We start from the raw sequence: 25,875 nt of genomic DNA on the forward strand, positions 1-25,875 counted from the left end.
GTGCTCCAGTGACCTCAAGATCCCTCTAGTCAGAGACAGTGACTTTGGGTTTTCTCTGGAGTGCCATCAAGAAAATCAAGGGTCCTTTCACGTTTGATGTGGAACACGGAATTGCTCTGCACGCAGTGCAGGGGAATCGGGCCTCATCTCGCGGCGAGGGGGAAGTCTCATGGTTTTTTTCGAGTTGCGGCTGGAACCTGGGGTATATTTTCGAGTTACGACGGGGAGGGCCCTTCGAGACACGTGTTTGTTCAGCGACGTCAGGACTCCTGCCTAGGTGCGAGGGACACCTCGGGATTCTCCTCGAGTCTTGGCATGGCAATTGGGACGCATCTCCACATGAGGCGGGAGACCCAGGGTCCCTTTCCACGTGCCACAGGGAGCCTGGGACTCCTATCCATTTTCAGGAGGAGTCAGGCATCGTCTCCTTTGGAAGCATTGATCTCTGCAGACCTCTCGAGTTTTCAAAGGATGTGAGTCCTCCGGACGCGATGAGGCGGAGGACTAGTTGTTTCTGTGTGGTCTCCACAGGGGATTCAGACATCCCTTCATCTTGGGAGATGCAAGACGAGCCTGCATTCAATTCACTGCAGGGATATCCGGCCTTACTTCGAGTCAGAGCATTTTGGTGTCCATTCCATTTGAGACCACAAACTCAGGGTCCCTCTCACATACCTGTAGCTGAGAGAAGTCTTCTCTTGAGGTGCTTGTGGAAAGTTGGTATTCCTCTTGAGTCGAAGCCAGGGACTAAGCACTCATCACGAGTTGATTTGGGGTCCACGGAGCCCTTTAGTGTTGCTCCAGTGACCTCAGGATCCCTCTAGACTTGAGACAGTGAACTTGGGTTTTCTCTGGGGTGACATCAAGGAAATCAAGGCTCCGTTCACGTTTGATGTGGAACACGGAATTGTTCTGCACAGAGTGCAGGGGAATCGGGCCTCATCTCGCAGCGAGGGGGAAGTCTCGTGGTTTTTCTCGAGTTGCGGCCGGAACCTGGGGTATATTCTCGAGTTACCACGGGGAGGGCCCTTCCAGACACGTGTTTGTTCAGCGAAGTCAGGACACCTGCCTAGGTGCGAGGGACACCTCGGGATTCTCCGCGAGTCTTGGCATGGCAATTGGTACGCGTCTCCACGTGAGGCGGGAGTCCCAGGGTGTCTTTCCACGTGCCACAGGGATCCTGTGACTCCTATCCAATTTCAAGAAGAGTCAGGCATCGTCTCCTTTTGAAGCATTGATCTCCGCGGACCTCTCGAGTTTTCAAAGGATGTGAGGCCTCCGGTCGCGATGAGGCGGAGGGCTAGGACTTTCTCTGTGGTCTCCACAGGGGATTCAAACATCCCTTCGTCTTGGGAGATGCAAGACGAGCCTGCATTCAATTCACTGCAGGGATATCCGGCCTTACTTCGAGTCAGAGCATTTCGGTGTCCATTCCATTTGAGACCACAAACTCAGGGTCCCTCTCACATACCTGTAGCTGAGAGAAGCCTCCTCTTGAGGTGCTTGTGGAAAGTTGGTATTCATCTTGAGTCGAAGCCAGGGACTAAGCTCTCATCTGGAGTTTATTTGGGGTCCACGGAGCCCTTTCGTGGTGCTCCAGTGACCTCAGGATCCCTCTAGTCTAGAGACAGTGACTTTGGGTTTTCTCTGGAGTGCCATCAAGGAAATCAAGGGTCCTTTCACGTTTGATGTGGAACACGGAATTGCTCTGCACGCAGTGCAGGGGAATCGGGCCTCATCTCGTGGCGAGGGGGAAGTGTCATGGTTTTTTTCGAGTTGCGGCCGGAACCTGGGGTATATTCTCGAGTTACGACGGGGAGGGCCCTTCCAGACACGTGTTTGTTCAGCGACGTCAGGACTCCTGCCTAGGAGCGAGGGACACCTCGGGCTTCTCATCGAGTCTTGGCATGGCAATTGGGACGCATCTCCACGTGAGGCGGGAGACCCAGGGTCCCTTTCCACGTGCCACAGGGAGCCTGGGACTCCTATCCATTTTCAGGAGGAGTCAGGCATCGTCTCCTTCGGAAGCATTGATCTCTGCAGATCTCTCGAGTTTTCAAAGGATGTGAGTCCTCCGGACGCGATGAGGCGGAGGACTAGTTGTTTCTGTGGGGTCTCCACAGGGGTTTCAGACATCCCTTCATCTTGGGAGATGCAAGACGAGCCTGCATTCAATTCACTGCAGGGATATCCGGCCTTACTTCGAGTCAGAGTATTTCAGTGTCCATTCCATTTGAGACCACAAACTCAGGGTCCCTCTCACATACCTGTAGCTGAGAAAAGCCTCCTCTTGAGGTGTTTGTGGAAAGTTGGTATTCCTCTTGAGTCGAAGCCAGGGACTAAGCACTCATCACGAGTTGATTTGGGGTCCACGGAGCCTTTTGGTGTTGCTCCAGTGACCTCAGGATCCCTCTAGACTTGAGACAGTGATCTTGGGTTTTCTCTGGAGTGCCATCAAGGAAATCAAGGCTCCTTTCACGTTTAATTTCGAACACGGAATTGCTCTGCACGCAGTGCAGGGGAATTGGGCCTCATCTCGCGGCTAGGGGGAAGTCTCATTGTGTTTCTCGAGTTGTGGCCGGAATCTGGGGTATATTCTCGAGTTACGATGGGGAGGGCCCTTCCAGACACGTGTTTGTTCAGCGATGTCAGGACTCCTGCCTAGGTGCGAGGGACACCTCGGGATTCTCCACGAGTCTTTTCATGGCAATTGGAACTCGTCTCCACGTGAGGCGGGAGACCCAGTGTCCCTTTCAACGTGCCACAGGCATCCTGGGACTCCTCTCTATTTTCAAGAGGAGTCAGGCATCGTCTCCTTTGGAAGCATTGATCTCCGCGGACCTCTCGAGTTTTCAAAGGATGTGAGGCCTCCGGTCGCGTTGAGGCGGAGGACTAGGTCTCTCTGTGGTCTCCACAGGGGATTCAGACATCCCTTCGTCTTGGGAGATGCAAGACGAGCCTTCATTCAATTCACTGCAGGGATATCCAGCCTTACTTCGAGTCAGAGCATCTCGGTGTCCATTCCACTTGAGGCCACAAACTCAGGGTCCCTCTCACTTACATGTAGATGAGAGAAGCCTCCTCGTGAGGTGCTTGTGGAAACTTGGTATTCCTCTTGAGTCGAAGCCAGGGACTAAGCTCTCATTTGGAGTTTATTTGGGGTCCACGGAGCCTTTTCGTGTTGCTCCAGTGACCTCAGGATCCGTCTAGACTTGAGACAGTGATCTTGGGTTTTCTCTGGAGTGCCATCAAGGAAATCAAGGCTCCTTTCACGTTTGATGTGGAACACGGAATTGCTCTGCACGCAGTGCAGGGGAATTGGGCCTCATTCAGCGGCGAGGGGGAAGTCTCATGGTTTTTCTCGAGTTGCTGCCGGAACCTGGGGTATATTCTCGAGTTACGACGGGGAGGGCCCTTCCAGACACGTGTTTGTTCAGCGACGACAGGACTCCTGCCTAGGTGTGAGGGACACCTCGGGATTCTCCTCGAGTCTTGGCATGGCAATTTGGACGCGTCTCCACGTGAGGCGGGAGACCCAGGGTCCCTTTCCACGTGCCACAGTTATCCTGGGACTCGTATCCATTTTCAAGAGGAGTCAGGCATCGTCTGCTTTGGAAGCATTGATCTCCGCGGACCTCTCGAGTTTTCAAAGGATGTGAGGCCTCCGGTCATGATGAGGCGGAGAACTCGGTCTTTCTCTGTGGTCTCCACAGGGGATTCAGACATCCCTTCGTCTTGGGAGATGCAAGACGAGCCTGCATTCAATTCACTGCAGGGATATCCGGCCTTATTTCGAGTCAGAGCATCTCGGTGTCCATTCCACTTGAGGCCACAAATTCAGGGTCCCTCTCACATACCTGTAGCTGAGAGAAGCCTCCTCTTGAGGTGCTTGTGGAAAGTTGATATTCCTCTTGAGTCAAAGGCAGGGACTAAGCTCTCATCTCGAGTTGATTTGGGGTCCACGGAGCCCTTTCGTGTTGCTCCAGTGACCTCAGGATCCCTCTAGACTTGAGACAGTGATCTTGGGTTTTCTCAGGAGTGCCATCAAGGAAATCAAGGCTCCTTTCACGTTTGATGTGGAACACGGAATTGCTCTGCACGCAGTGCAGGGGAATCGGGCCTCATCTCGCCGCGAGGGGGAAGTCTCATGGTTTTTCTCGAGTTGCGGCCGGAACCTGGGGTATATTCTCGAGTTACGACGGGGAGGGCCCTTCCAGACACGTGTTTGTTCAGCGACGTCAGGACTCCTGCCTAGGTGCGAGGGCACCTCGGGATTCTCCTCGAGTCTTGGCATGGCAATTTGGACGCGTCTCCACATGAGGCGGGAGACCCAGTGTCCCTTTCCACGTGCAACAGGGATCCTGGGACTCCTATCCATTTTCAAGAGGAGTCAGGCATCGTCTCCTTTGGAAGCATTGATCTCCACATACCTCTCGAATTTTCAAAGGATGTGAGGCCTCGGCTCGCGATGAAGCGGAGAATTAGGTCTTTCTCTGTGGTCTCCACACGGGATTCAGACATCCCTTCGTCTTGGGAGATGCAAGACGAGCCTGCATTCAATTCACTGCAGGGATATCCGGCCTTACTTTGAGTCAGAGCATCTCGGTGTCCATTCCACTTGAGGCCACAAACTCAGGGGCCCTCTCACATACCTGTAGCTGAGAGAAGCCTCCTCTTGAGGTGCTTGTGGAAAGTTGGTATTCCTCTTGAGTCGAAGCCAGGGACTAAGCTCTCATCTCGAGTTGATTTGGAGTCCACGGAGCCCTTTCGTGTTGCGCCACTGACCTCAGGATCCCTCTAGACTTGAGACAGTGATCTTGGGTATTCTCTGGAGTGCCATCAAGGAAATCAAGGCTCCTTTCACGTTTGATGTGGAACACGGAATTGCTCTGCACGCAGTGCAGGGGAATCGGATCTCAGCTCGCGGCGAGGGGGAAGTCTCATGGTTTTTCTCGAGTTGCGGCCAGAACCTGGGGTATATTCTCGAGTTACGACGGGGAGGGCCCTTCCAGACACGTGTTTGTTCAGCGACGTCAGGACTCCTGCCTAGGTGCGAGGGACACCTCGGGATTCTCCTCGAGTCTTGGCATGGCAATTGGGACGCGTGTCCACGTGAGGCGGGAGACCAAGTGTCCCTTTCCACGTGCCACAGGGATCCTGGGTCTCCTATCCATTTTCAAGAGGAGTCAGGCATCGTCTCCTTTGGAAGCATTGATCTCTGCGGACCTCTCGAGTTTTCAAAGGATGTGAGGCCTCAGGTCGCGATGAGGCGGAGGACTAGGTCTTTCTCTTTCGCCTGCACAGCGGATTCAGACAACCCTCGTCTTGGGAGATGCAAGGCGAGCCTGTATTCAATTCACTGCCGGGATATCCGGCCTTACTTCGAGTCAGAGCATCTCGGTGTCCATTCCACTTGAGGCCACAAACTCAGGGTCCCTCTCACATACCTGCAGCTGAGAGAAGCCTCCTCTTGAGGTGCTTGTGGAAAGTTGGTATTCCTCTTGAGTCGAAGCCAGGGACTAAGCTCTCATCTCGAGTTGATTTGTGGTCCACGGAGCCCTTTCTTGTTGCTCCAGTGACCTCAGGATCCCTCTAGACTTGAGACAGTGATCTTGGGTTTTCTCTGGAGTGCCATCAAGGAAATCAAGGCTCCTTTCACGTTTGATGTGGAATGCGGAATTGCTCTGCACGCAGTGCAGGGGAATCGGGCCTCATCTCGCGGCGAGGGGGAAGTCTCATGGTTTTTCTCGAGTTGCGGCCGGAACCTGGGGTATATTCTCGAGTTACGACGGGGAGGGCCCTTCCAGACACGTGTTTGTTCAGCGACGTCAGGACTCCTGCCTAGGTGCGAGGGACACCTCGGGATTCTCCACGAGTCTTGGCATGGCAATTTGGACGCGTATCCACGTGAGGCGGGAGACCCAGGGTCCCTTTCCACGTGCCACAGTGATCCTGGGACTCCTATCCATTTTCAACAGGAGTCAGGCATCGTCTCCTTTGGAAGCATTGATCTCCGCGGACCTCGCGATTTTTCAAAGGATGTGAGGCCTCCGCTCGCGATGAGGCGGAGAACTCGGTCTTTCTCTGTCATCTCCACAGGGGATTCAGACATCCCTTCATCTTGGGAGATGCAAGACGAGCCTGCATTCAATTCACTGCAGGGACATCCGGCCTTACTTCGAGTCAGAGCATCTCGGTGTCCATTCCACTTGAGGCCACAAACTCAGGGTCCCTCTCACATACCTGTAGCTGAGAGAAGCCTCCTCTTGAGGTTTCTTGTGGAAAGTTGGTATTCCTCTTGAGTCTAAGCCAGGGACTAAGCTCTCATCTCGAGTTGATTTGGGGTCCACGGAGCCCTTTCGTGTTGCTCCAGTGACCTCAGGATCCCTCTAGACTTGAGACAGTGATCTTGGGTTTTCTCTGGAGTGCCATCAAGGAAATCAAGGCTCCTTTCACGTTTGATGTGGAACACGGAATTGCTCTGCACGCATTGCAGGGGAATCGGGCCTCATCTCGCGGCTAGGGGGAAGTTTCATGGTTTTTCTCGAGTTGCGGCCGGAACCTGGGGTATATTCTCGAGTTACGACGGGGAGGGCCCTTCCAGACACGTGTTTGTTCAGCGACGTCAGGACTCCTGCCTAGTTGGGAGGGACTCCTTGGGATTCTCCTCGAGTCTTGGCATGGCAATTAGGACGCCTCTCCACGTGAGGCGGGAGACCCAGGGTCCCTTTCCACGTGCCACAGGGATCCCGGGACTAATATCCATTTTCAAGAGGAGTCCGGCATCGTCTCCTTTGGAAGCATTGATCTCCGCGGACCTCTCGAGTTTTCAGAGGATGTGAGGCCTCCGGTCGCGATGAGGCGGAGGACTAGGTCTTTCTCTGTGGTCTCCACAGCGGCTTCAGATAACCCTTCGTCTTGGGAGATGCAAGAGGAGCCTGCATTCAATTCACTGCAGGGATATCCGGCCTTACTTCGAGTCAGAGCATCTCGCTGTCCATTCCACTTGAGGCCACAAACTCAGGGTCCCTCTAACATACCTGTAGCTGAGAGAAGCCTCCTCTTGAGGTGCTTGTGGAAAGTTGGTATTCCTCTTGATTCGAAGCCAGGGACTAAGCTCTCATCTCGAGTTGATTTGGGGTCCACGGAGCCCTTTCGTGTTGCTCCAGTGACCTCAGGATCCCTCTAGACTTGAGACAGTGATCTTGGGTTTTCTCAGGAGTGCCATCAAGGAAATCAAGGCTCCTTTCACGTTTGATGTGGAACACGGAATTGCTCTGCACGCAGTGCAGGGGAATCGGGCCTCATCTCGCCGCGAGGGGGAAGTCTCATGGTTTTTCTCGAGTTGCGGCCGGAATCTGGGGTATATTCTCGAGTTACAACGGGGAGGGCCCTTCCAGACACGTGTTTGTTCAGCGACGTCAGGACTCCTGCCTAGGTGCGAGGGACACCTCGGGATTCTCCTCGAGTCTTGGCATGGCAATTTGGACGCGTCTCCACATGAGGCGGGAGACCCAGTGTTCCTTTCCACGTGCCACAGGGATCCTGGGACTCCTATCCATTTTCAAGAGGAGTCAGGCATCGTCTCCTTTGGAAGCATTGATCTCCGCGGACCTCTCGAGTTTTCAAAGGATGTGAGGCCTCCACTCGCGATGAAGCGGAGAATTAGGTCTTTCTCTGTGGTCTCCACAGGGGATTCAGACATCCCTTCGTCTTGGGAGATGCAAGACGAGCCTGCATTCAATTCACTGCAGGGATATCCGGCCTTACTTCAAGTCAGAGCATCTCGGTGTCCATTCCACTTGAGGCCACAAACTCAGGGGCTCTCTCACATACCTGTAGCTGAGAGAAGCCTCCTCTTGAGGTTCTTGTGGAAAGTTGGTATTCCTCTTGAGTCGAAGCCAGGGACTAAGCTCTCATCTCGAGTTGATTTGGAGTCCACGGAGCCCTTTCGTGTTGCGCCACTGACCTCAAGATCCCTCTAGACTTGAGACAGTGATCTTGGGTATTCTCTGGAGTGCCATCAAGGAAATCAAGGCTCCTTTCACGTTTGATGTGGAACACGGAATTGCTCTGCACGCAGTGCAGGGGAATCGGATCTCAGCTCGCGGCGAGGGGAAAGTCTCATGGTTTTTCTCGAGTTGCGGCCGGAACCTGGGGTATATTCTCGAGTTACGACGGGAAGGGCCCTTCCAGACACGTGTTTGTTCAGCGACGTCAGGACTCCTGCCTAGGTGCGAGGGACACCTCGGGATTCTCCTCGAGTCTTGGCATGGCAATTGGGACGCGTATCCACGTGAGGCGGGAGACCAAGTGTCCCTTTCCACGTGCCACAGGGATCCTGGGTCTCCTATCCATTTTCAAGAGGAGTCAGGCATCGTCTCCTTTGGAAGCATTGATCTCTGCGGACCTCTCGAGTTTTCAAAGGATGTGAGGCCTCAGGTCGCGATGAGGCGGAGGACTAGGTCTTTCTCTGTGGTCTATACAGCGGATTCAGATAACCCTTCGTCTTGGGAGATGCAAGAGGAGCCTGCATTCAATTCACTGCAGGGATATCCGGCCTTACTTCGAGTCAGAGCATCTCGGTGTCCATTGCACTTGAGGCCACAAACTCAAGGTCCCTCTCACCTACCTGTAGCTGAGATAAGCTTCCTCTTGAGGTGCTTGTGGAAAGTTGGTATTCCTCTTGAGTCTAAGCCAGGGACTAAGCTCTCATCTCGAGTTGATTTGGGGTCCACGGAGCCTTTTCCTGTTGCTCCAGTGATCTCAGGATCCCTCTAGACTTGAGACAGTGATCTTGGGTTTTCTCTGGAGTGCCATCAAGGAAATCAAGGCTCCTTTCACGTTTGATGTGGAACACGGAATTGCTCTGCATGCAGTGCAGGGGTATCGGGCCTCAACTCGCGGCGAGGGGGAAATCTCATGGTTTTTCTCGAGTTGTGGCCGGAACCTGGGGTATATTCTCGAGTTACGAGGGGGAGGGCCCTTCCAGACACGTGTTTGTTCAGCAACGTCAGGACTCCTGCCTAGGTGCGAGGGACACCTCGGGATTCTCCTCGAGTCTTGGCATGGCAATTGGGACGCGTCTCCACTTGAGGCGGGAGACCCAGGGTCCCTTTCCACGTGCCAGAGCGATCCTGGGACTCCTATCCGTTTTCAAGAGGAGTCAGGCATCGTCTCCTTTGGAAGCATTGATCTCCGCGGACCTCTCGAGTTTTCAAAGGATGTGAGGCTTCCGGTCGCGATGAGGCGGAGGACTAGGTCTTTCTCTGTGGTCTCCACAGCGGATTCCGACATCCCTTCGTCTTGGGAGATGCAAGACGAGCCTGCATTCAATTCACTGCAGGGATATCCGGCCTTACTTCGAGTCAGAGCATCTCGGTGTCCATTGCACTTGAGGCCACAAACTCAGGGTCCCTCTCACATACCTGTAGCTGAGAGAAGCCTCCTCTTGAGGTGTTTGTGGAAAGTAGGTATTCCTCTTGAGTCGAAGCCAGGGACTAATCTCACATCACGAGTAGATTTGGGGTACATGGAGCCCTTTCGTGTTGCTCCAGTGACCTCAGGATCCCTCTAGAATTGAGACAGTGATCTTGGGGTTTCTCTGGAGTGCCATCAAGGAAATCAAGGCTCCTTTCCTGTTTAATGTGGAACACGGAATTGCTCTGCACGCAGTGCAGGGGAATTGGCCCTCATCTCGCGGCGAGGGGGAAGTCTCATGGTTTTTCTCGAGTTGCGGCCGGAACCTGGGGTATATTCTCGAGTTACGACGGGGAGGGCCCTTCCAGACACGTGTTTGTTCAGCGACGTCAGGACTCCTGCCTAGGAGCGAGGGACACCTCGGGATTCTCCTCGAGTCTTGGCATGGCAACTGGGAGGCGTCTCCACGTGAGGCGGTAGACCCAGGGTCCCTTTCTACGTGCCACAGGGATCCTGGGAATCCTATCCATTTTCAAGAGGAGTCAGGCATCGCCTCCTTTGGAAGCATTGATCTCCGCGGACCTCTTGAATTTTCAAAAGATATGAGGCCTCCAGTCGCGATGAGGCGGAGAACTAGGTCTTTCTCTGTGGTCTCCGCAGGGGATTCAGACATCCCTTCATCTTGGGAGTGCAAGACGAGCCTGCATTCAATTCACTGCAGGGATATCCGGCCTTACTTCGAGTCAGAGCATCTCGGTGTCCATTGCACTTGAGGCCACAAACTCAGGGGCCCTCTCACATACCTGTAGCTGAGAGAAGCCTCCTCTTGAGGTGCTTGTGGAAAGTTGGTATTCCTCTTGAGTCGAAGCCAGTTACTAAGCTCTCATCTCGAGTTGATTTGGGGTCCACGGAGCCCTTTCGTGTTGCTCCAGTGACCTTAGGATCCCTCTAGACTTGAGACAGTGATCTTGGGTTTTCTCTGGAGTGCCATCAAGGAAATCAAGGCTCCTTTCACGTTTGATGTGGAACACGGAATTGCTCTGCATGCAGTGCAGGGGAATCGGATCTCATCTCGCGGCGAGGGGGAAGTCTCATGGTTTTTCTCGAGTTGCGGCCGGAACCTGGGGTATATTCTCGAGTTACGACGGGGAGGGCCCTTCCAGACACGTGTTTGTTCAGCGACGTCAGGACTCCTGCCTAGGTGCGAGGGACACCTCGGGATTCTCCTCGAGTCTTGGCATGGCAATTGGGACGTGTCTCCACGTGAGGCGGGAGACCCAGGGTCCCTTTCCACGTGCCACAGGGATCCTGGGACTCCTATCCATTTTCATGAGGAGTCAGGCATCGTCTCCTTCGGAAGTATTGATCTAGGCGGAGCTCTCGAGTTTTCAAAGGATATGAGCCCTCCGGTTGCGTTGAGGTGGAGGACTAGGTCTTTCTCTGAGGTCTCCACAGGGGATTCAGACAACCCTTCGTCTTGGGAGATGCAAGACGAGCCTGCATTCAATTCACTGCAGGGATATCCGGGCTTACTTCGAGTCAGAGCATCTCGGTGTCCATTCCACTTGAGGCAACAAACTCAGGGTCCCTCTCACATACCTGTAGCTGAGAGAAGCCTCCTCTTCAGGTGCTTTTGGAAAGTTGGTATTCCTCTTGACTCGAAGCCAGGGACTAAGCTCTCATCTCGCGTTGATTTGGGGTCCACGGAGCCCTTTCCTTTTGCTCCAGTGACCTCAGGATCCCTCTAGACTTGAGACAGTGATCTTGGGTTTTCTCTGGAGTGCCATCAAGGAAATCAAGGCTCCTTTCATGTTTGATGTGGAACACGGAATGGCTCTGCACGCATTGCAGGGGAATCGGGCCTCATCTCGCGGCGAGAGGGAAGTCTCATGGTTTTTCTCGAGTTGCGGCCGGAACCTGGGGTATATTCTCGAGTTACGACGGGGATGGCCCTTCAAGACACGTGTTTGTTCAGCGACGTCAGGACTCCTGCGTAGGTGCGAGGGACACCTCGGGATTCTCCTCGAGTCTTGGCATGGCAATTGGGACGCGTCTCCACGTGACGCGGGAGACCCAGGGTCCCTTTCCACGTGCCACAGGGATCCTGGAACTCCTATTCATTTTCAAGAGGAGTCAGGCATCGTCTCCTTTGGAAGCATTAATCTCCGCGGACCTCTCGAATTTTCAAAGGATGTGAGGCCTACGCTCGCGATGAGGCGGAGAATTAGGTCTTTCTCTGTGGTCTTCACAGGGGATTCAAACATCCCTACGTCTTGGGAGATGCAAGACGAGCCTGCATTCAATTCACTGCAGGGATATCCGGCCTTACTTCGAGTCAGAGCATCTCAGTGTCCATTGCACTTGAGGCCACAAACTCAGGGGCCCTCTCACATACCTGTAGCTGAGAGAAGCCTCCTCTTGAGGTGCTTGTGGAAAGTTGGTATTCCTCTTGAGTCGAAGCCAGGGACTAAGCTCTCATCTCGAGTTGATTTTGGGTCCACGGAGCACTTTCGTGTTGCTCTTGTGACCTCAGGATCCCTCTAGACTTGAGACAGTGATCTTGGGTTTTCTCTGGAGTGCCATCAAGGAAATCAAGGCTCCTTTCACATTTGATATGGAAAACGGAATTGCTCTGCACGCAGTTCAGGGGAATCGGGCCTCATCTCGCGGCGAAGTTGAAGTCTCATGGTTTTTCTCGAGTTGCGGCCGGAACCTGGGGTATATTCTCGAGTTACGACGGGGAGGGCCCTTCCAGACACGTGTTTGTTCAGCGACGTCAGGACTCCTGCCTAGGTGCGAGGGCCACCTCGGGATTCTCCTCGAGTCTTGACATGGCAATTGGGACGCGTCTCCACGTGAGGCGGGAGACCCAGGGTCCCTTTCCACGTGCCACAGGGATCCTGGGACTCCTATCCATTTTCAAGAGGAGTCAGGCATCGTCTACTTTGGAAGCATTGATCTAGACGGAGCTCTCGAATTTTCAAAGGATATGAGGCCTCCGGTCGCGATGAGACGGAGAACTAGGTCTTTCTCTGTGGTCTCCACAGGGGATTCAGACAACCCATCGTCTTGGGAGATGCAAGACGAGCCTGCATTCAATTCACTGCAGGGATATCCGGCCTTACTTCGAGTCAGAGCATCTCGGTGTCCATTCCACTTGAGGCCACAAACTCAGGGTCCCTCTCACATACCTGTAGCTGAGAGAAGCCTCCTCTTGAGGTGCTTGTGGAAAGTTGGTATTCCTCTTGAGTCTAAGCCAGGGACTAAGCTCTCATCTCGAGTTGATTTGGGGTCCATGGAGCCCTTTCCTGTTGCTACAGTGACCTCAGGATCCCTCTAGACTTGAGACAGTGATCTTGGGTTTTCTCTGGAGTGCCATCAAGGAAATCAAGGCTCCTTTCACGTTTGATGTGGAAAACGGAATTGCTCTGCATGCAGTGCAGGGGAATCGGGCCTCAACTCGCGGCGAGGGGGAAATCTCATGGTTTTTCATGAGTTGCGGCCGGAACCTGGGGTATATTCTCGAGTTACGACGGGGAGTGCCCTTCCAGACACGTGTTTTTCAGCGACGTCAAGACTCCAGCCTAGGTGCGAGGGACAACTCGGGATTCTCCTCGAGTCTTGGCATGGCAATTGGGACGCGTATCCACGTGAGGCGGGAGACCCAGGGTCCCTTTCCACGTACCACAGGGATCCTGGGACTCCTATCCATTTTCAAGAAGAGTCAGGCATCTTCTCCTTTGGAAGCATTGATCTACGCGGACCTCTCGATTTTTCAAAGGATGTGAGGCCTCCGGTCGCGATGAGGCGGAGAACGAGGTCTTTCTCTGTGGTCTCCACAGGGGATTCAGACAACCCTTCGTCTTGGGAGATGCAAGACGAGCCTGCATTCAATTCACTGCAGAGATATCCGGCCTTACTTCGAGTCAGAGCATCTCGGTGTCCATTCCACTTGAGGCCACAAACTCAGGGTCCCTCTCACATACCTGTAGCTGAGAGAAGCCTCCTCTTCAGGTGCTTGTGGAAAGTGGGTATTCCTCTTGAGTCGAAGCCAGTGACTAAGCTCTCATCTCGAGTAGATTTGGGGTCCACGGAGCCCTTTCCTGTTGCTCCAGTGACCTCGGGATCCTTCTAGACTTGAGACAGTGATCTTGGGTTTACTCTGGAGTGCCATCAAGGAAATCAAGGCTCCTTTCACGTTTGATGTGGAACACGGAATTGCTCTGCACGCAGTGCAGGGGAATCGGGCCTCATCCAGCGGCGAGGGGGAAGTCTCATGGTTTTTCTCGAGTTGCGGCCGGAACCTGGGGTATATTCTCGAGTTACGACGGGGAGGCCCTTCCAGACACGTGTTTGTTCAGCGACGTCAGGACTCCTCCCTAGGTGCGAGGGACACCTCGGGATTCTCCTCGAGTCTTGGCATGGCAATTGGGACGCGTCTCCACGTGAGGCGGGAGACCCAGTGTCCCTTTCCACGTGCCACAGGGATCCTGGGACTCCTATCCATTTTCAAGAGGAGTCAGGCATCGTCTCCTTTGGAAGCACTGATCTCCGCGGACCTCTCGAGTTTTCAAAGGATGTGAGGCCTCCGCTCGCTATGAGGCGGAGAACTCGGTGTTTCTCTGTCATCTCCACAGGGGATTCAGACATCCTTTTGTCTTGGGAGATGCAAGACGAGCCTGCATTCAATTCACTGCAGGGATATCCGGCCTTACTTCGAGTCAGAGCATCTCGGTGTCCATTCCACTTGAGGCCACAAACTCAGGGTCCCTCTCACATACCTGTAGCTGAGAGAAGCCTCCTCTTGAGGTGCTTGTGGAAAGTTGGTATTCCTCTTGAGTTTAAGCCAGGGACTAAGCTCTCATCTCGAGTTGATTTGGGGTCCATGGAGCCCTTTCCTGTTGCTACAGTGACCTCAGGATCCCTCTAGACTTGAGACAGTGATCTTGGGTTTTCTCTGGAGTGCCATCAAGGAAATCAAGGCTCCTTTCACGTTTGATGTGGAAAACGGAATTGCTCTGCATGCAGTGCAGGGGAATCGGGCCTCAACTCGCGGCGAGGGGGAAATCTCATGGTTTTTCAAGAGTTGCGGCCGGAACCTGGGGTATATTCTCGAGTTACGACGGGGAGTGCCCTTCCAGACACGTGTTTTTCAGCGACGTCAAGACTCCAGCCTAGGTGCGAGGGACACCTCGGGATTCTCCTCGAGTCTTGGCATGGCAATTGGGACGCGTATCCACGTGAGGCGGGAGACCCAGGGTCCCTTTCCACGTACCACAGGGATCCTGGGACTCCTATCCATTTTCAAGAAGAGTCAGGCATCTTCTCCTTTGGAAGCATTGATCTACGCGGACCTCTCGATTTTTCAAAGGATGTGAGGCCTCCGGTCGCGATGAGGCGGAGAACGAGGTCTTTCTCTGTGGTCTCCACAGGGGATTCAGACAACCCTTCGTCTTGGGAGATGCAAGACGAGCCTGCATTCAATTCACTGCAGGGATATCCGGCCTTACTTCGAGTCAGAGCATCTCGGTGTCCATTCCACTTGAGGCCACAAACTCAGGGTCCCTCTCACATACCTGTAGCTGAGAGAAGCCTCCTCTTCAGGTGCTTGTGGAAAGTGGGTATTCCTCTTGAGTCGAAGCCAGTGACTAAGCTCTCATCTCGAGTTGATTTGGGGTCCACGGAGCCCTTTCGTGTTGCTCCAGTGACCTCAGGATCCTTCTAGACTTGAGAGAGTGATCTTGGGTTTACTCTGGAGTGCCATCAAGGAAATCAAGGCTCCTTTCACGTTTGATGTGGAACACGGAATTGTTCTACACGCAGTGCAGGGGAATCGGGCCTCATCCAGCGGCGAGGGGGAAGTCTCATGGTTTTTCTCGAGTTGCGGCCGGAACCTTGGGTATATTCTCGAGTTACGACGGGGTGGCCCTTCCAGACACGTGTTTGTTCAGCGACGTCAGGACTCCTCCCTAGGTGCGAGGGACACCTCGGGATTCTCCTCCAGTCTTGGCATGGCAATTGGGACGCGTCTCCATGCGAGGCGGGAGACCCAGTGTCCCTTTCCACGTGCCACAGGGATCCTGGGACTCCTATCCATTTTCAAGAGGAGTCAGGCATCGTCTCCTTTGGAAGCATTGATCTCCGCGGAACTCTCGAATTTTCAAAGTATGTGAGGCCTCTGGTCGCGATGAGGCGGAGAACTCGGTCTTTCTCTGTGGTCTCCACAGGGGATTCAGACATCCCTTCGTCTTGGGAGATGCAAGACGCGCCTGCATTCAATTCACTGCAGGGATATCCGGCCTTACTTCGAGTCAGAGCATCTCGGTGTCCATTCCACTTGAGGCCACAAACTCAGGGGCCCTCTTACATACCTGTAGCTGAGAGAAGCCTCCTCTTGAGGTGCTTGTGGAAAGTTGGTATTCCTCTTGAGTCGAAGCCAGGGACTAAGCTCTCATCTCGAGTTGATTTGGAGTCCACGGAGCCCTTTCGTTTTGCTCCACTGACCTCAGGATCCCTCTAGACTTGAGACAGTGATCTTGGGTTTTCTCTGGAGTGCCATCAAGGAAATCAAGGCTCCTTTCACGTTTGATGTGGAACACGGAATTGCTCTGCACGCAGTGCAGGGGAGTCGGGCCTCATCTCGCGGCGAGGGGGAAGTCTCATGGTTTTTCTCGCGTTGCGGCCCGAACCTGGGGTATATTCTCGAGTTACGACGGGGAGGGCCCTTCCAGACACGTGTTTTTTCAGGGACGTCAGGACTCCTGCCTAGGTGCGAGGGACACCTCGGGATTCTCCTCGAGTCTTGGCATGGCAATTTGGACGCGTCTCCATGCGAGGCGGGAGACCCAGGGTCCCTATCCACGTGCCACAGGGATCCTGGGACTCCTATCCATTTTCAAGAGGAGTCAGGCATCGTCTCCTTTGGAAGCATTGATCTCCGCATACCTCTCGAATTTTCAAAGAATGTGAGGCCTCCAGTCGCGATGAGGCGGAGGTCTAGGTCTTTCTCTGTCGTCTCCACAGGGGATTCAGACATCCCTTCGTCTTGGGAGATGCAAGACGAGCCTGCATTCAATTCACTGCAGGGATATCTGGCCTTACTTTGAGTCAGAGCATCTCGGTGTCCATTCCACTTTAGGCCACACACTCAGGGTCCCTCTCACATACCTGTAGCTGAGAGAAGCCTCCTCTTGAGGTGCTTGTGGAAAGTTGGTATTCCTCTTGAGTCGAAGCCAGGGACTAAGCTCTCATCTCGAGTTGATTTGGGGTCCACGGAGCCCTTTCGTGTTGCTACAGTGACCTCAGGATCCCTCTAGACTAGAGACAGTGATCTTGGGTTTTCTCTGGAGTGCCATCAAGGAAATCAAGGCTCCTTTCACTTTTGATGTGGAATACGGTATTGCTCTGCACGCAGGGCAGGGGAATCGGGCCTCATCTCGCGGCGAGGGGGAAGTCTCATGGTTTTTCTCGAGTTGCGGCCGGAACCTGGTGTATATTCTCGAGTTACGACGGGGAGGGCACTTCCAGACACGTGTTTGTTCAGCGACGTCAGGACTCCTGCCTAGGAGCGAGAGACACCTCGGGATTCTCCTCGAGTCTTGGCATGGCAATTGGGAGGCATCTCCACGTGAGGCGGGAGACCCAGGATCCCTTTCCACGTGCCACAGTGATCCTGGGACTCCTATCCATTTTCAAGAGTAGTCAGGCATCGTCTCCTTTGGAAGCATTGATCTCCGCGGACCTCTCGAGTTTTCAAAGGATGTGAGGCCTCCGCTCGCGATGAGGCAGAGAACTCGGTCTTTCTCTGTCATCTCCACAGGGGATTCAGACATCCTTTTGTCTTGGGAGATGCAAGACGAGCCTGCATTCAATTCACTGCAGGGATATCCGGCCTTATTTCGAGTCAGAGCATCTCGGTGTCCATTCCACTTGAGGCCACAAACTCAGGGTCCCTCTCACATACCTGTAGCTGAGAGAAGCCTCCTGTTGAGGTGCTTGTGGAAAGTTGGTATTCCTCTTGAGTCTAAGCCAGGGACTAAGCTCTCATATCGAGTTGATTTGGGGTCCATGGAGCCCTTTCCTGTTGCTACAGTGACCTCAGGATCACTCTAGACTTGAGACAGTGATCTTGGGTTTTCTCTGGAGTGCCATCAAGGAAATCAAGGCTCCTTTCACGTTTGATGTGGAAAACGGAATTGCTCTGCATGCAGTGCAGGGGAATCGGGCCTCAACTCGCGGCGAGGGGGAAATCTCATGGTTTTTCACGAGTTGCGCCCGGAACCTGGGGTATATTCTCGAGTTACGACGGGGAGTGCCCTTCCAGACACGTGTTTTTCAGCGACGTCAAGACTCCAGCCTAGGTGCGAGGGACACCTCGGTATTCTCCTCGAGTCTTGGCATGGCAATTGGGACGCGTCTCCACGTGAGGCGGGAGACCCAGGGTCCCTTTCCACGTGCCACAGGGATCCTGGGACTCCTATCCGTTTTCAAGAAGAGTCAGGCATCTTCTCCTTTGGAAGCATTTATCTCCGCGGACCTCTCGATTTTTCAAAGGATGTGAGGCCTCCGCTCGCGATGAGGCGGAGAACGAGGTCTTTCTCTGTGGTCTCCACAGGGGATTCAGACAACCCTTCGTCTTGGGAGATGCAAGACGAGCCTGCATTCAATTCACTGCAGGGATATCCGGCCTTACTTCGAGTCAGAGCATCTCGGTGTCCATTCCACTTGAGGCCACAAACTCAGGGTCCCTCTCACATACCTGTAGCTGAGAGAAGCCTCCTCTTGAGGTGCTTGTGGAAAGTGGGTATTCCTCTTGAGTCGAAGCCAGTGACTAAGCTCTCATCTCGAGTAGATTTGGGGTCCACGGAGCCCTTTCGTGTTGCTCCAGGGACCTCAGGATCCTTCTAGACTTGAGACAGTGATCTTGGGTTTACTCTGGAGTGCCATCAAGGAAATCAAGGCTCCTTTCATGTTTGATGTGGAACACGGAATTGTTCTACACGCAGTGCAGGGGAATTGGGCCTCATTCAGCGGCGAGGGGGTAGTCTCATGGTTTTTCTCGAGTTGCGGCCGGAACCTGGGGTATATTCTCGAGTTACGACGGGGAGGCCCTTCCAGACACTTGTTTGTTCAGCGACGTCAGGACTCCTCCCTAGGTGCGAGGGACACCTCGGGATTCTCCTCGAGTCTTGCCATGGCAATTTGGACGCGTCTCCACGCGAGGCGGGAGACCCAGGGTCCCTATCCACGTGCCACAGGGATCCTGGGACTCCTATCCATTTTCAAGAGGAGTCAGGCATCGTCTCCTTTGGAAGCATTGATCTCTGCAGACCTCTCGAGTTTTCAAAGGATGTGAGGCCTCCGGTAGCGATGAGGCGGAGGTCTAGGTCTTTCTCTGTCGTCTCCACAGGGGATTCAGACATCCCTTCGTCTTGGGAGATGCAAGACGAGCCTGCATTCAATTCACTGCAGGCATATCCGGCCTTACCTCGAGTCAGAGCATCTCTTTGTCCATTCCACTTGAGGCCACAAACTCAGGGTCCCTCTCACGTACCTGTAGCTGAGAGAAGCCTCCTCTTGAGGTGCTTGTGGAAAGTTGGTATTCCTCTTGAGTCGAAGCCAGGGACTAAGCTCTCATCTCGAGTTGATTTGGGGTCCAAGGAGCCTTTTCGTGTTGCTCCTGTGACCTCAGGATCCGTCTAGACTTGAGACAGTGATCTTGGGTTTTCTCTGGAGTGCCATTAAGGAAATCAAGGCTCCTTTCAGGTTTGATGTGGAACACGGAATTGCTCTGCACGCAGTGCAGGGGAATCGGGCCTCATCTCGCGGTGAAGGGGAAATCTCATGGTTTTTCTCGAGTTGCGGCAGGAACCTGGGGTATATTCTCGAGTTACGACGGGGTGGGCCCTTCCAGACACGTGTTTGTTCAGCGATGTCAGGACTCCTGCCTAGGTGCGAGGGACACCTCGGGAATCTCCTCGAGTCTTGGCATGGCAATTGGCCCGCGTCTCCACGTGAGGCGGGAGACCCAGTGTCCCTTTCCACGTGCCACAGTGATCCTGGGACTCCTATCCATTTTCAAGAGGAGTCAGGCATCGTCTCCTTTGGAAGCATTGATCTCTGCAGATCTCTCGAGTTTTCAAAGGATGTGAGGCCTCCGGTCGCGATGAGGCTTTGGACTAGTTCTTTGTCTGTCGTCTCCACAGGGGATTCAGACATCCCTTCGTCTTGGGACATGCAAGACGAGCCTGCATTCAATTCACTGCAGGGATATCTGGGCTTACTTCGAGTCAGAGCATCTCGGTGTCCATTCCACTTGAGGCCACAAACTCAGGGTCCCTCTCACGTACCTGTAGCTGAGAGAAGGCTCCTCTTGAGGTGCTTGTGGAAAGTTGGTATTCCTCTTGAGTCGAAGCCAGGGACTAGGCTGTCATCTCGAGTTGATTTGGGGTCCAAGAGCGCTTTGGTGTTGCTACAGGGACTTAAGGATCCCTATAGACTTGAGACAGTGATCTTGAGTTTTGTCTAGAGTGCCATCAAGGAAATCAAGGCTCCTTTCACGTTTGATGTGGAACACGGAATTGCTCTGCACGCAGTGCAGGGGAATCGGGCCTCATCTCGTGGCGAGGGGGAAGTCTCATGGTTTTATTCGAGTTGCGGTCGGAAGCTCGGTTATATTCTCGAGTTACGACGGGGATGGCCCTTCCAGACACGTGTTTGTTCAGCGACGTCAGGACTCGTGCCTAGGTGCGAGGGACACCTCGGGATTCTCCTCGAGTCTTGGCATGGCAATTGGGATCCGTCTCCACGTGAGGCGGGAGACCTAGTGTCCCTTTCCACGTGCCACAGGGATCCTGGGACTCCTATCCATTTTCAAGAATAGTCGGGCATCGTCTCCTTTGGAAGCATTGATCTCCGCAGACCTCTCGAGTTTTTAAAGAATGTGAGGCCTCCGGTCTCGATGAGGCGGAGAACTAGGTATTTCTCTGTGGTCTCCACAGGGGATTCAGACATCCCTTCGTCTTGGGAGATGCAAGACGAGCCTACTTTCAATTCACTGCAGGGATATCCGGCCTTACTTCGAGTCAGAGCATCTCGGTGTCCATTCCAGTTGACGCCACAAACTCAGGGTCCCTCTCACATACCTGTAGCTGAGAGAAAGCTCCTCTTGAGGTGCTTGTGGAAAGTTGGTATTCCTCTTGAGTCGAAGCCAGGGACTAAGCTCTCATCTCGAGTTGATTTGGGGTCCACGGAGCCCTTTCCTGTTGCTACAGTGACCTCAGGATCCCTCTAGACTTGAGACAGTGATCTTGGGTTTTCTCTGGAGTGCCATCAAGGAAATCAAGGCTCCTTTCACGTTTGATGTGGAACACGGTATTGCTCTACACGCAGTGCAGGGGAATCTGGCCTCATCTCGCGGCGAGAGGGAAGTCTCATGGTTTTTTTCGAGTTGCGGCCGGAACCTGGGGTATATTCTCGAGTTACGACGGGGAGGGCCCTTCCAGACACGTGTTTGTTCAGCGACGTCAGGGCTCCTGCCTAGGTGCGAGGGACACCTCGGGATTCTCATCGAGTATTGGCATGGCAATTGGGACGCGTCTCCACGTGAGACGGGAGACCCAGTGTCCCGTTCCACGTGCCACAGGCATCCTGGGATTCCTATCCATTTTCAAGAGGAGTCAGGCATCGTCTCCTTTGGAAGCATTAATCTCCGCGGACCTCTCGAGTTTTCAAAGGATGTGAGGCCTCCGCTCGCTATGAGGCGGAGCACTAGGTCTTTCTCTGTGGTCTCCACAGGGATTCAGACATCCCTTCGTCTTGGGAGATGCAAGACGAGCCTGCATTCAATTCACTGCAGGGATATCCGGGCTTACTTCGAGTCAGAGCATCTCGGTGTCCATTCCACTTGAGGCCACAAACTCAGGGTCCCTCTCACATACCTGTAGCTGAGAGAAGCCTCCTCTTGAGGTGCTTGTGGAAAGTTGGTATTCCTCTTGAGTCGAAGCCAGGGACTAAGCTCTCATCTCGAGTTGATTTGGTGTCCACAGAGCCCTTTCCTGTTGGTCCAGTGACTTTAGGATCCCTCTAGACTTGAGACAGTGATCTTGGGTTTTCTCTGGAGTGCAATCAAGGAAATCAAGGCTCCTTTCACGTTTGATGTGGAACACGGAATTGCTCTGCACGCAGTATAGGGGAATCGGGCCTCATCCAGCAGCGAGGGGGAAGTCTCATGGTTTTTCTCGAGTTGCGGCCGGAACCTGGGGTATATTGTCGAGTTACGACGGGGTGGGCCCTTCCAGACACGTGTTTGTTCAGCGATGTCAGGACTCCTGCCTAGGTGCGAGGGACACCTCGGGAATCTCCTCGAGTCTTGGCATGGCAATTGGCCCGCGTCTCCACGTGAGGCGGGAGACCCAGTGTCCCTTTCCACGTGCCACAGTGATCCTGGGACTCCTATCCATTTTCAAGAGGAGTCAGGCATCATCTCCTTTGGAAGCATTGATCTCTGCAGACCTTTCGAGTTTTCAAAGGATGTGAGGCCTCCGGTCGCGATGAGGCGTTGGACTAGGTCTTCGTCTGTCGTCTCCACAGGGGATTCAGACATCCCTTCGTCTTGGGAGATGCAAGACGAGCCTGCATTCAATTCACTGCAGGGATATCCGGGCTTACTTCGAGTCAGAGCATCTCGGTGTCCATTCCACTTGAGGCCACAAACTCAGGGTCCCTCTCACATACCTGTAGCTGAGAGAAGGCTCCTCTTGAGGTGCTTGTGGAAAGTTGGTATTCCTCTTGATTCAAAGCCAGGGACTAAGCTGTCATCTCGAGTTGATTTAGGGTCCAAGAGCGCTTTGGTGTTGCTACAGGGACCTCAGGATCCCTATAGACTTGAGACAGTGATCTTGGGTTTTGTCTAGAGTGCCATCAAGGAAATCAAGGCTCCTTTCACGTTTGATGTGGAACACGGAATTGCTCTGCACGCAGTGCAGGGGAATCGGGCCTCATCTCGCGGAGAGGGGGAAGTCTCATGGTTTTATTCGAGTTGCGGTCGGAACCTGGGTTATATTCTCGAGTTACGACGGGGAGGGCCCTTCCAGACACGTGTTTGTTCAGCGACGTCAGGAGTCCTGCCTAGGTGCGAGGGACTCCTCGGGATTCTCCTCGAGTCTTGGCATGGCAATTGGGACGCGTCTCCACGTGAGGCGGGAGACCCAGGGTCCCTTTCCACGTGCCACAGGGATCCTGGGACTCCTATCCATTTTCAGGAGGAGTCAGGCATCGTCTCCTTTGGAAGGATTGATCTCTGCAGACCTTTCGAGTTTTCAAAGGATGTGAGGCCTCCGGTCGCGATGATGCGGAGGACTAGGTCTTTCTCTGTGGTCTCCACAGGGATTCAGACATCCCTTCGTATTGGGAGATGCAAGACGAGCCTGCATTCAATTCACTGCAGGGATATCCGGGCTTACTTCGAGTCAGAGCATCTCGGTGTCCATTCCACTTGAGGCCACAAACTCAGGGTCCCTCTCACATACCTGTAGCTGAGAGAAGCCTCCTCTTGAGGTGCTTGTGGAAAGTTGGTATTCCTCTTGAGTCGAAGCCAGGGACTAAGCTCTCATCTCGAGTTGATTTGGTGTCCACAGAGCCCTTTCCTGTTGGTCCAGTGACTTTAGGATCCCTCTAGACTTGAGACAGTGATCTTGGGTTTTCTCTGGAGTGCAATCAAGGAAATCAAGGCTCCTTTCACGTTTGATGTGGAACACGGAATTGCTCTGCACGCAGTATAGGGGAATCGGGCCTCATCCAGCAGCGAGGGGGAATTCTCATGGTTTTTCTCGAGTTGCGGCCGGAACCTGGGGTATATTCTCGAGTTACGACGGGGAGGGCCCTTCCAGACACGTGTTTGTTCAGCGATTTCAGGACTCCTGCCTAGGTGCGAGGGACACCTCGGGATTCTCCTCGAGTCTTGGCATGGCAATTGGGAGGCGTCTCCACGTGAGGCGGGAGACCCAGGGTCCCTTTCCACGTGCCACAGTGATCCTGGGACTCCTATCCATTTTCCAGAGGAGTCAGGCATCGTCTCCTTTGGAAGCATTGATCTCCGCGGACCTCTCGAGTTTTCAAAGGATGTTAGGCCTCCGCTCGCGATGAGGCGGAGAATTAGGTCTTTCTCTGTGGTCTCCACAGGGGATTCAGACATCCCTTCGTCTTGGGAGATGCAAGACGAGCCTGCATTCAATTCACTGCAGGGATATCCGGCCTTACTTCGAGTCAGAGCATCTCGGTGTCCATTCCACTTGAGGCCACAAACTCAGGGTCCCTCTCACATACCTGTAGCTGAGAGAAGCCTCCTGTTGAGGTGCTTGTGGAAAGTTGGTTTTCCTCTTGAGTCGAAGCCAGGGACTAAGCTCTCGTCTTGAGTTGATTTGGGGTCCACGGAGCCCTTTCGTGTTGCTCCACTGACCTCAGGATCCCTCTAGACTTGAGACAGTGATCTTGGGTTTTCTCTGGAGTGCCATCAAGGAAATCAAGGCTCCTTTCACGTTTGATGTGGAACACGGAATTGCTCTGCACGCAGGGCAGGGGATTCGGGCCTCATCTCGCGGCAAGGGGGAAGTCTCATGGTTTTATTCGAGTTGCGGCCGGAACCTGGTGTATATTCTCGAGTTACAACGGGGAGGGCCCTTCCAGACACATGTTTGTTCAGCGACGTCAGGACTCCTGCCTAGGTGCGAGGGACACCTCGGGATTCTCCTCGAGTCTTGGCATGGCAATTTGGACGCGTCTCCACGCGCGGCGGGAGACCCAGGTTCCCTATACACGTGCAACAGGGATCCTGGGACTCCTATCCATTTTCAAGAGGAGTCAGGCATCGTCTCCTTTGGAAGCATTGATCTCCGCATACCTCTCGAATTTTCAAAGGATGTGAGGCCTCCGGTCGCGATGAGGCGGAGGTCTAGGTCTTTCTCTGTCGTCTCCACAGGGGATTCAGACATCCCTTGGTCTTGGGAGATGCAAGACGAGCCTGCAGTCAATTCACTGCAGGGATATCCGGCCTTACCTCGAGTCAGAGCATCTCGGGGTCCATTCCACTTGAGGCCACAAACTCAGGGACCCTCTCACATACCTGTAGCTGAGAGAAGCCTCCTCTTGAGGTGCTTGTGGAAAGTTGGTATTACACTTGAGTTGAAGCCAGGGACTAAGCTCTCATCTCGAGTTGATTTGGGGTCCACGGAGCCCTTTCGTGTTGTTCCAGTGACGTCAGAATCCCTCTAGACTTGAGACAGTGATCTTGGGTTTTCTCTGGAGTGCCATCAAGGAAATCAAGACTCCTTTCACGTTTGATGTGGAACACGGAATTGCTCTGCACGCAGTGCAGGGGAATCGGGCCTCATCCAGCAGCGAGGGGGCAGTCTCATTGTTTTTCTCGAGTTGCGGCCGGAACCTGGGGTATATTCTCGAGTTACGACGGGGAGGGCCCTTCCAGACACGTGTTTGTTCAGCGACGTCAGGACTCCTGCCTAGGTGGGAGGGACACCTCGGGATTCTCCGCGAGTCTTGGCATGGCAATTGGTACGCGTCTCCACGTGAGGCGGGAGTCCCAGGGTCCCTTTCCACGTGCCACAGGGATCCTGGGACTCCTATCCATTTTCAGGAGGAGTCAGGCATCGTCTCCTTTGGAAGCATTGATCTCTGCAGACCTCTCGAGTTTTCAAAGGATGTGAGGCCTCCGGTCGCGATGAGGCGGAGAACTAGGACTTTCTCTGTGGTCTCCACAGGGGATTCAGACATCCCTTTGTGTTGGGAGATACAAGACGAGCCTGCATTCAATTCACTGCAGGGATATCCGGCCTTACTTCGAGTCAGAGCATTTCGGTGTCCATTCCATTTGAGACCACAAACTCAGGGTCCCTTTCACATACCTGTAGCTGAGAGAAGCCTCCTCTTGAGGTGCTTGTGTAAAGTTGGTATTCCTCTTGAGTTGAAGCCAGGGACTAAGCTCTCATCTCGAGATGATTTGCGGTCCACGGAGCCCTTTCGTGGTGCTCCAGTGACCTCAAGATCCCTCTAGTCAGAGACAGTGACTTTGGGTTTTCTCTGGAGTGCCATCAAGAAAATCAAGGGTCCTTTCACGTTTGATGTGGAACACGGAATTGCTCTGCACGCAGTGCAGGGGAATCGGGCCTCATCTCGCGGCGAGGGGGAAGTCTCATGGTTTTTTTCGAGTTGCGGCTGGAACCTGGGGTATATTTTCGAGTTACGACGGGGAGGGCCCTTCGAGACACGTGTTTGTTCAGCGACGTCAGGACTCCTGCCTAGGTGCGAGGGACACCTCGGGATTCTCCTCGAGTCTTGGCATGGCAATTGGGACGCATCTCCACATGAGGCGGGAGACCCAGGGTCCCTTTCCACGTGCCACAGGGAGCCTGGGACTCCTATCCATTTTCAGGAGGAGTCAGG

The sequence above is a fragment of the Dama dama genome, chromosome 30, assembly GCF_033118175.1.
Source record: "Dama dama isolate Ldn47 chromosome 30, ASM3311817v1, whole genome shotgun sequence".
In the NCBI taxonomy this organism is placed as follows: Eukaryota; Metazoa; Chordata; class Mammalia; order Artiodactyla; family Cervidae; genus Dama; species Dama dama.